We start from the raw sequence: 12,069 nt of genomic DNA on the forward strand, positions 1-12,069 counted from the left end.
GAAGACTTTCTGACCAAGCACCTGGATCTGTTAAATTCAGAAGTTCAGTTCACAATAATGTCTTATTTTAGGTCTTGAACTGCCTAAGAATGATGTCTCTCAATGTTTCTCATCCTTTGAGCCATTCCTAATGAAGCCGCACTGCAATATAACCAGCCTAAGTCATAACTTTCTTTTATGGAAATTGAAAATCAATGAAGAACGTTTCATTTGAGGTTCCCCATGACCTACCATGCCTTCACTCAGCAAAGATTTGGATTGTTGTTCATTGCCCTTCCCAACTTGGACATTTCTCCTACTCTTATCCACAGGTAGTTTAGAGACCTTGTTCTCTCAATGCCTTGTGAACTGTTAACATATTTTATTTGTGGAACTTCCAGGCTATTCAAGAAAATTGGAGGACCATCAAGGCTGCAAATTAAGTCCGGTAAAGAAAGCCAGTGCGTTCATGGCCAACCACAACTGAGTCCCAAGACAACCATACCATCACATACAGGTATTCCCCCCTCACATCCCAGGCTCAATTCTTTTAACATAATTTTATGTGAGGATTTTAATTCTGTTGCTAGGTTTTTGGAAGGCTGTTGGATGGCACATACAGATATGGCTGGAGCAAACAGGGGAAGACTCTGAGTTCTCATACATTACACCATTAGAAGTCACGGTGGAGGCCGATACTGCTGGTTGGGATCTAATGAACAGCTTCTCAGAGGATTCGTTAGCATGTTGTGTGATCATAGCAATTGCAACACTAACAAATCAGCAATTATGCAGTCGTTTGCAGGCCAGACCCAGGTATTGTGTGTTCACTGGCATACAGCTGAGTTCTTGCTGTCTCTGGGGCTTCTTCTATCTGCTTTTTACTTCCTTTGGGAAGAGACATAACATTTTCCAAGAGAATGCTCTGTCTTTTCATCCACCATTCTGATTTTGGAAGATGAAACAGCTTTTACATTCCCCATCTATGCGGTTTCCAGAAATAAAAGCATCTCTCCTTTAGCCCATTTTTTCCTTCAGTCCATTTTCTCTTATCACAAGTAAAGTTTCTGTACTGTCTTGCGTACAATAAATCCAAGTCCTAGGCTGACCTTCTGACTCTCCCGCCTTTAAAAGTAAACCGTTAATTATAATTGCTTTTCAGAATACACCCAGCACTGTGAGTCCTGCCTCTGCCAAGGGCATCATAATTAAGCCATTTTGCTACCAAGTGCAGTTCACTCCCCTTTGGAATGCAATATATGATTACAGTTAATTTGCTCCCTTTCCAAACTTTCTTGAGAAATAGAGTTCAAATTCTATTCCCAGTATCCTGAGCAAGACAAATAATGAAAAATTATTAATATCTCAAGAAGGATCTTTAACATCCTCTAGTAAATGTTCTCTGCTGCTGTAGTTTTGTCGGTGTTTTCAGCCCTGTTATAACACAAGCCCTTGCTGATCCCACATACTAAAACTGTCTCTTCCACTCGGCTGATGTTGAAAGCTGTGAGTGAGAGCAGGTGGCACTGTGGTCACATAGGTGCATACAGCCAGTCTGCTCACAGCTGGAGCTGGAGCTGCATGGGCTGCAAACATTATGCAAGCTGTCCAGATACCTCGATCTGAACTAGCTCCAGGGGTGCAGGTTCAATGCTAGGAACAGCAGTTTCATCTGAATCATCACAATAAACAACACGACACACAACAAAGATGATGACAGAATCAAATCATTCCAATAGCTAACCAATAGCATCAATGAAATACTTCCATAACTGTCAAGGTCTCCAAAGTATCAGTCATTGACTTTTCTGGTTCTGGAGTGAAATGACTTCTAGGATAATCTGCTAACAGATATCTATGCAGTGAAAGGCAAAGACTAATAAATCTGGAGCCAGATTTCTCACTCATTTCAAAAAAAAGAAAAGAGGGGAAGGTAATTGATCTTTTCCTTCAAGCTTCATGCTTTTACTTCATGCTGTCGATTCAAATGTCCAAACTGGCCCAGGCTCCCAGTGAAGTCTTCAGGCAGAATTGTTAGAAAGATATGGCAACCTCTGCTGGAATTCAGGATAATATTATTTAGTACCCTTCTTACCTAAAAATATATAGCCAGGGGTCTTCAGAGGCCATAGACCATCATAGTCTCATTTCAGATCCAAAAGACATTGACTTAGTTCTGACTCACAGGCAATCATGCCAGAACACAGAACACAGCATCTCACCCTGCAGCATTGCAGCTTCCCTTGGTGGTCTCCCACGTGGTCCTGGCCAGCTTGTGGGAGATGACACACAGCTAGTTAGAGCAGCAAATCTCTCCCATTCACATCTGCGGTGTTCTTCTCTCCCTTGTATAATCTGAATTTACTCAAGCCTCACAGCCCCCATCAGACCTCTTGCATCCACAGTGGTCCTGGTATGAAACACCCTCTGGAACGATCTTGTGCAATTGCCTTCTTTCAAATTGCTGTTATCTGGTAAATTACCACTCTGTCCCTCATATATTGGCTGGCCCTAATGTAGATCTCTGCAGACACAGTTTCCACTGCTGGCTCAGGAACATCTGTGCGCCAGCTTTTCTCAGTGCATCATGTGCTGGGACAGGAAATTCCACCTTCCTCTTATGAATCTCAAGACATTCCAGATTCAAATATCACAGAGAACAGAGCATGTTGTGGCACAGGAAGTAGACTATAGCTAGCAGTTTTAAGGATCCTTGTGTTTGTCAAGGTTGTGGCAATTCTTGCAGTGATGTAATTACCACAGAAAGGATTTGTGGAGTGATTCAATGAGCTGAATTCAGAGGTTACCTCAGCCCTGAATTCAGAGGTTACCTCAGGTTTACCTGACTTCTTCACAGATGCTGTAAGAGCCAAACTGTATTGAGGAGAGCAGAAGAGGGGAAAAGAAGACACACTGGCCACATGGTACATGGCATAATAGATAACTGGACATTTAGGTTCAGTGTAGAAAAGCATTCAGTCTTGACATCTAGAAGACTGATGAATTGTACTGCACATCTCTGCCTTCTTTAAAGAAATTCTGTGGAAATACGGAGAAATGCTTGGAGTTTACGCTGCTTTGCAAAACTGGCCAGGATTTGGAGCTGGTTAGAGTTCTGGAAAGGAGTAAATCTTATAGAAAGAGGCATAAGGACAGGGTGCAAGATGGGCAAAGATGAGAATAGATCTATTTATTGCATGATTTCTAGATGATAAAGAGCATCTATTTCCCCTTTTTATCTGCACTTTGACCTACAATCCACCTTCTCCAGGCAGACTTTCTCCATGCAAGGTCCCAGAGCTTGGGAGATCACTGCCTTATTGTTTACTTATTTATTTTTATCAAAGATCGCATCTGAAGACATTATTTCTCAGGATGAATAACATTTTTCTGGCAGACCATGTTTTTTCAGCAGTAGAAACAGGAACCTAAAGAGGGAGTTGTGGCACTTCCCTGATCATGAGTCTGTATTCGCCTTATGGTTACTGAATATCTGAGGAATTCATATGGTCTTGTCACCTATCGCATCTCAAAAACTACCCATTTTTGCAATTAATGAAGCACATCATAGCCCTTGACTAACTTTGACATGCTACTGAGACCAAAAGTCTCTCATAACCCAGTCATTAGACTCCTAATTCATGCTTAGATTTCTGAATCTGAGATCAGATTGACTTACCTGAGGCCACAAAGGATGTTCATGGCAAGAGAAGGAGAAAAAAATGGTTCTGCCATATATGATTAAGTACTGTCATATGACAAGCACCTAGCTGATTTCTGGGACCTTTCCTTACCAGGGGAAGATGATCCCCTTCCCTTTCCAAACCAAGTTTATTTGAAACAACCCAAAGAGGGAGTGATCTGTCATTTGGGCCCACTGTGCTGGGCCCACAGAGCCTGTGCAGCAAATGGGGGCCTGCCTGCCCTCCTCACAAATCTTGGGGCACTAATTGAGCAGGAATGAAAGAGAAGAACCACAGGAAGATGCAGAATTGCTGACAAGTCAGGTTTCATATCCCCAGAAGAAGAACTTAGAAGACTCACTTTGGTGACATGCATAGGCTCTACAGCTGGGGGTGATGCCAGGGAGGAGTCCTGGAGAGGTTGCAGAGAAAACTCCTTCTCACAGGACTATTTCACTTGTCCTGTACTGATGAAAGAGGGTATGTATGTACCCTTCAAGAGAGCAGGGTCAGGGTCAGTAACTCTATACTGGAGAGGGAAACTCAGCATTATGAAGGTCAAACTCCCTTTCCATGCTATGCTATGTCAAGAAACATCAGGACAAGGATGATCTTGAGAGCATGACAAGATCTCTGCCTAGTGCCATCAAAGCACTCTCTGTCCAGTCACATGCTAAACACACGACAGAAAGTTTGTATATATTATATATACTGGTTATAAACCAACATGAGGAACAATAGCCATGACATCTAAGGGTTCATTCTGCACTGACCCTCTGAAGATCAGCAGGCTGGGGCCAAGCAAGAGTCCTGAAAGGTGCTCAGAGGAATAACCTGGTCTTTTCCAGTAAGGACACTGACTTAGGCTTCGAATGTGTATATCCTTGTAAGATGATGCTGGAACTACTACAATGAGGTACTATGGGGCCCATGCTGGCAGGAGAGTTGCATGGCAAAATGTACAGCCATGTTTTACTGATAAACCATAATTCTGTTGACAACAATTAGACCCTGACAAACTGCAATTTTCTTCCCTGAATCCTCGGGTTTATTCAGTCTACATCATTCTCTCTCCTTGTGTCTTAAGTCCTAGCAACCTATGCTCTATTTTCCATCTAGTGGTATGTGCATGTTTCTGTGGATAAAAAGATCCCTATACGTGAAAAGACTGATATTTAAACCTGAGAAAACCAGATAGACCTTCAGGTCTCATTGGATTAGTTGAAGATATGTATCTAATTTCCCTAGGCAGTTTTAATGATTTTTGTCCTGAGAGCCAAAAGCTGTGAAGTACGAGTTTTGTGGAAAGCTCAGAGTTGTAGAATAATCACAACATGCTCTCTTTCAGCCTCAGGATGCTCAACAGGACATATGGATTAATGAGTGATACACTGAGCGGAAGGAATGACACAGTAGAGGTGTTGACAATCTACAACTCCAGCATGTTTTTAGCAAGACTCTCTTTCCTCGCAATCTAAAGCTTTTCTAGTTCACCTTTGGAAAGATAAAACTGTGATGCTAAGTTAAAAAGGATCTGACTCCTATTCCTCAGTTCACTGATAATTTGAAAGGCAGCTTGAGCACGTATATAAACATAAAATCTTTGGCACTCCTGTTGGACAAGTCATGGACTGGCTCCTGGAGGAAATGTCCATTCTTCTCCTTGGATTTCCTCCAGTCTGCACTGGGTTTACTCTTTATCTCCATCTTCTTTCATCTTGGTCTCTTTTTGGGTCATTTACGCCTCACAGTATCTCCAAGGTAACACACAATGTTGACAAATTCAGCCTTGACTTGAAAACCTAAACCCGTGGTTGAGTCAACTTCAGACTGATAAAATAGCCCACACTTCATGGAAACCTGTATGGACCTCTGATTTACGCCTTCACCTGTCCTACAGACACTGGAGGAATCAGCACCATGAGACTCAACGGATCTTCCAGGGACACCCTACTTTGACACAGACATACAAGCTCATTAAGCTGCATCCTATTACTGTGCAGAGCTGCTGATCTCCTGGTCAGCTCTGAAAGATCACATGATGTTGAACAGAGACATGCCAAACACTTGGCTTTGTTGCTAGCAGCTTCACTTTGTTTTGTAATGCAGAGCTTAAGGATTGCCTTATATACTGCATCAGTCTTCAAAAAAATCTTTCCCAGTTTTAAAAATAAATCCACAGTAGAATAGTGAAAAAGTTAATGTCCATGTCTGATGTTTTGCTCAGCCACCTGGCTATGTACCCAGTCTTTCACAGTTTTCCAGCTAGCGTTTTTCTCCAAAGATGCCTGCAGTAGCCTTAGCTACTCTGCACTGAACTGGTAGGAGTCTTTGCAAGCACAGCTTTTTATGAACATTCCATCTTTTGACCTTCCCGTCCAAGACTGTTGTCTTAGGAGCTGATGCCATGTCCTTCACTCCGTCTCTTCTGTTCTAGCTATGAGCTCCTTATGGTCAGATCAACAGAGAAGTGTTTTGTTGATTTGTCACCTGACAAATTAACAATTAATGGAGACTGAGCTATGACAGAGAATAATTTTAGCTGTCATGCTGTTCAACAGTTTTTAATGTTTGTCTGAGGGGAAATGAGGTCAATGCAAAGTGCATTTGTGTGTGCAGAATAAAGACCCTGGTTCTTGCCCTTGGCAGCTCTCATGTTTCTTGCGCAGAGTCTGCCTCCCAACATGGAAAAGTAACTAATGAAGCGGCAAGGGGCTCAAGGCACCAGGCAGTGCCCTGGTGCTGAATCAAAGCCTGCCTGCTCATTTCCCTTTTTCCTCTTCACGGGTGGAATTCGGAACCATTGGTGATTAACCCTGCATAAGGCCAAAAACAGGAGCAAGAAAAACAAGGGCAGCCCAGGAGAGCAGCTGGTATTCATCCTCTGCTAATGTTTGTTTGATGGTGTTAGATTTCCTGCTCTCTCTGAAGTGGATTTTTAAATCAGGATGCTGGAGGATCAGAGGGAATTGAAGTTTGCTGCAGGAAGGACCAAGTACCTGCAATGAGTCACAGCAATAAGACCCGATGTCTGTTCTTGGTGAGCTCAACACTAGATCACAAGCATTATTTTTTTTAGGCTCAGGAATTTTTCCCTCTTTTTTTTCCTGAAATATAAGAAAGGCTTATTCCTAATTCAAAATCACTGGGGAAGAGGAGGTACTCATGCATATACCCAGCTGTCAGGCAGACAGAAGTTCCCTCTGATGTTCCCCACGTGTCTTGATGGCTCCCCAGTGAAGCATGAAATCCTTGTGATTCCCTAGAAAGGCTCTAAACCCAATTCCAGACCTAATGGAAGACATCCAAACATTAGTCAAATAAATTTTGCCCACCCCTCAACTGGCTGTGTGGCCTTTTCCTTGGAGTCCATGAGCTGACTTATTTCAGATACATCCTCTATTCTGTGTGGGTGAATGTGGAAGAAGGATGGATAAGGAATGTCATGGCAGCTTGCTTAAGGGAAGCCTGTGTGAGAAGGGGGCTTCCTACTATGCCATTTTATAAAATGCTATAGCAGGTTTGAAACTTTGTGGAGATGATTCCTCTGTGGTTGATCTCCATTGACAAACAAGGGAGGAAAAACAGTCACTCTTCCTCTTGCCGATAGTCAACACCCTGGCAAGAAAGTTTGTGGTGAAGTTGCCTATCTCATGGTTATAAGATGTCATATTTTGTCTTTAATGGGGAATTCATACTGTCATACATAATATCCTGATAAGCAAGCCAATGTTACAATTTTTGATGGCAAAACATTTTTCTATCAGTACGTTCTATCTATCAAAATAAGAGGATTTACAAATCAGTGATTCCCAGGGCTCTATTCTACCTTTACTTCTGTTCAACATCTTCATAAATATCCTCATTGAGGAAAGAGAGGACACGCAAACCTGAAGACAACATGAAGTTGGAAGGAATTGAAGATGTGTTATAAGACTAAAATATATTTTTTTAAAAAAAATCAAGGAATACTTTGAATAAACAACCATACCAAAAATGAACAAACAAGCAAACAAACAAACCCAGGGCTCTTATCTATAGGAGAAAGAGCCTTCAGAAGGAGGGAAGGTTTGTCCTTAGACACCTCTCTTATACAAGATGTACTTCATCCTTGAGGTGTCTTTATCTCCCTACTCCTTGGAGGGACCCAAAGAGTGACTGACCCAGAGTTACTCCTACACGTACTCTGAAGTAAAATAGCTTCACTAATAGTGAAAAGATTGGGGGTTGTGACAGGTCACAGATTTAGGGTGAGGCATCGGTGTCGGAGAGCTATGGCACAGGCAAATACCCTTCTGGTACTTTCATACATTAAAATAGAATGGAAAGGACATGCAGAGTGACCTCTATTCTGCTGGGCACTGGCGATGTCTCAGGTGGGGTCCTGTGCCCATAAGGCTATGTGACTTCAGGAGAGCTGTGGACCAGCTGGAGAGGGTTAACAGGGAGGAACAGAAGTGGGAAAAGGTCTGGAAGATTAGACTTATGTGGAAAAACTAGATAACTTGGACTGGTAGCTAGTAGAAAACTAAGGAAAAAAAAATCCCATGCATGAAAAAAGTAATATATTGAAATATATTGCTTTGCAGTGGTGAAAACTTTTGTTTTTTAGTTTTTTTTTTTTCTTTTTTCTTTTTAAGAAGAGGGGACAGACACAAGTACAGCTAACCTGCCATGGGCAGAAGGCAACCCCATTGCTCTGTGAATCAATGATTTTATGATTCCTTGTACTGAAAAAGGATGCTCTTTACATAATGGGGGAGGAGGAAAGGAGTGGCCCGCATGCGTGGGCAAAGACATCCATTGCCCCAGAGAAATCTTGCCCTGGGTAGTGAACTTATGCAAAGGAAAAATGACAACCTTATTTTGCAAGTCAGATGCAGGGGAAATAAAGCATTTCATTCAGTCACCTGCAGAGTCCCAAGGGAGAGGAAGGAACTGAAAGGAGATCATGTGAGGCCAGTGAAAGCTTCTTTTAAATTAATTGAACTTCAGGCCTGAAAACCACTATGAATATTATGAACCTCTTCTTCTAATTTGAGCATTCTGAACCTTCCTTTATAAATTTTTGCAAATAGCAATGGTCGCTTAGTAAAAAAAAGAATATTAAAATGAACTGACAAAGTTACTGAAGAGGGCTGAGTTGTCAGTGCCAAATCAGGCAGACAACTGGAAGTGTCCATAAATGTTTACATTTTCATGGGAATTTCATGCATTTCAAGAACACCCAAACAGGGTCTGAAAGTTTTCCAGAGAAGGGAAACCTAGCAAGTTAAAAGCCACTTACCACAAAGGTGGACTTTTGCGACCTGTTTCCTGGTTTTAATCTTGAGGAGGGAAATCGTTATATCATCTACTTCAAACCTTCTTGTGGTAGCTGCCCTGCGGCATCTTAGCAAGGTAATTAATTTCAGGAGGAATTACCCAACCCTTAATTTTTCTGAGCAATTATCAGCTCAAGTACCAGCCAGGAATCGGAACGTTCTTTGCTCCGATGATGGCTGGGTACAAGTAGCTGCAGACTCCTCTGTGATGCTGCAATTTACCAGGAAGTCTCCGTTGGTATCTGTCTTGAGATGCCTGCACCTGACGAGCGTGCCCAGATAGCAATCGCAACCTCTCCCATGTATTTAAACGGACAGTTTTGATGAATGCTCTGAATTTTGCTCTCTCCCAACTTGCCGTTTGGGGAAGTAGTGCAAAGGGCTTGGGCTGCCGTACGAGCTCAGCCCTCCTTCTCACCAGGCAGCAGAAGGAAAATTGTGACCAAGAAGACCGTGTGCCTGGACTCTTGGGGTCTAGACTAAGGTTTGCTACTCTCTTTTTTCAGGAACTGATGAAAAGTGTTGCTGCTTTTCTGATGCGTTGCTTCGTACACCTGTATACAGATATACTGATAGACTGTGCTTCACAATACGGTTTCCTTAAGCAGCAAGGGCATTTTCACCCCGCAAGATGAGTCACAGAAATTGCTGGCTAAAATGTGTCTAGGCACCTTCTAGGTTGAATACGTGAAGATAGATGGCTGGCCCCTGAAGCGTGTTGCATGACTGGGCACCTCTAACAAAGGAGCAGTAAACAACGCTGGGTTATCCCCATAGCACAGAGCTGCTCCTCAGTTCTAGTCCACACAGGAGAGAGGCTGACGACTCAGCATTTGGCACTGCTGCTGTCCTCTTTCCTTCCCGAGCTCTACCTCTTTCTCCAATGAGCTCCAGCTCTCTCCCAGTCCTCCCTTCCCACTCCATCCCACTCGGATGCTGCTCAAGTACCTGAGCCTTTGCTGCACCAGATGTCTCTTCTTCTTGCCTGATGGTTGATGCAGATCAATCTGTCTTCCATGAAGGACCTTTACCCACCACACACAAGGCACTAACGTGGCCTATAGCAGTGTCACCAAGTGCTGGCCAGAGCCTAGCTGGAAGTCCCTGAGACTTGTTTGCTGTTAGCACCTCTCAGCGACAACTCGTCAGTTGGTTTTATAACAATGCACTAAACTGTGGCTAGACTTTGGGTTCTTCAGGGCAGGGTTGTGTCTCTGGGTTTTAAGACACAGTGTACACTTAAAATAGTCTATAAATGATTTTCTGTGATAAGGAAGGATGTTTGTGAGAATCGGTGAAGGTGACAAAGCATTTCCTTATAATGCCATTAGGCGTTCCCTGCCATGACTCTTCTGCTGCCCCAGAACAGATGTCAGAGAGCTGCGCTTGCTCCCAGCCTCAAGGTGAATCTTCACAGAAAAGTAAGGTAAACCCTGCACACATTTCTAAGTCTGGCAGTGTGAATGGGATCCTCTGCAATGGGAAGGGAGCTACACAGCCAGCCCTTAACCAAACTCCCCACACAGGACTCTGCTACTGCATCGGGCACTGGCATTCCAGAAAACAGCTCCACTCCCCTGCTTTGCAGGAAAGGAAAAATCACAGGGATTAAGATTTTTGTTAAATATTGACATTGAGATCCTAGTGGGAGGGTGGAAGCCGCCAGTGATAGTGGAAAGATGGGGATTGTATGATGACTATGGCATCAAGCAGGTATGAGGGTGCCACCACCATGTGGGTTCAGGGAGAACATCTCTGAGAAATGAGTGACCCAGTGCTTGGAAAGCAGTTTTTTGCTGGGTGCAGCAGAATATTCACGCATCTGAACAGAAAGGAACTCAAAATTGTGAGGAATAACTTGCTCACTCTAGAAATGTTTCTGTAGACAGCCAGGAGGCTGTGACAATTGCTGAGACCTGCTTTCTCCACTCAGATAGGTAGAGCAGAGAAGGTAATACTGCTGCTCAGTTCTGCTGCACACAGACTACCAAAATTCACTGCTCTAGAGAAACAGGAAAAGTCTGGGTCTGTTGCGGCCTGAGGTACTTCACCCCCCGTGCTGTTGACTCCAGTGATTCCAGGAAAGAAACTAATTTGTGTTAACTGAGAGCATTCACTGTTGTACACTGAGTTGTTCCTAAACTGCATGCTCAGAGATCCCTGGTTTCCATAGTGGTTCTCAGCAGGTTTACGTGACAGAGTAACGTGAATGGAAAATGAGCTGCTGTTCGCAGTGTGGGAGAAGGTTCCTTTGCATTTTGCAGTTCCTCACTGAATGGGCCTATGCGACAGGTATATATAGTATATACCTTGTATATGTAATGCTCAGGATGGGCAGATAGAAGAGAAATAGCCTATGGGCTTGAGAACACAGTGGAGTAAACACACATATTAGGTCAAGCAACTAGATTTAGGAATATAACTTACCTTCGTATGCTTGTTTCTGAGACTGACATAAATATAAATGTGGCTTAGTAATGCTCTTGAACCCTGATTATTCTTTAGCCCTCACTGGCCTGACTGAGGGTGCCAGAAGTCTTCTAGCTCAGTGATCCTGGGGTCCAGCTGAAGCCCAAGCTTTAAGAGCACTATGTATTATTACATTCAGATGCCAAACTTTTCAAGGTGCTTTTTTGGAGTCTGAGAGCAGATTAAACTTCTCATGTAGACGAAATATTGTTATCACCAGGTGCTAGTTGCATGATTGACTTCTGCAAAAGCAATATGGGCCTTGCTTGCTTTCCTTGGCTTTCATTCAGAGATGATGGAAAGATGATGGAGAATGTTGAACCAAAGCCCACTGATGAAGAGGTTGTGCATGAGAATACATTAATTGCATTGCAAATAATTCCAAGGACCCTCACGCTCTCAGCATACCCTGTGCTGTCTGCTTGGGAAAGAGACTTTCCAAACCTTATGCTACATGATGGACCCCTCACTTAGGCAGTTTGGATGAGCATTCCTTCATATTTTGAAAATATTCTTCCATTGGAGAAAATCATCCCTCAATCCCAACCTGCCCAAATGCCATGGGTGGATTCATCATACCTGCCATGGAGATAGTTGGAGCAGATGCCCACATT

Source organism: Tinamus guttatus, unplaced genomic scaffold, assembly GCF_059628265.1.
Source record: "Tinamus guttatus ecotype Peru unplaced genomic scaffold, ASM5962826v1 Tinamus_guttatus_pri_ptg000552l, whole genome shotgun sequence".
Classification (NCBI taxonomy): Eukaryota; Metazoa; Chordata; class Aves; order Tinamiformes; family Tinamidae; genus Tinamus; species Tinamus guttatus.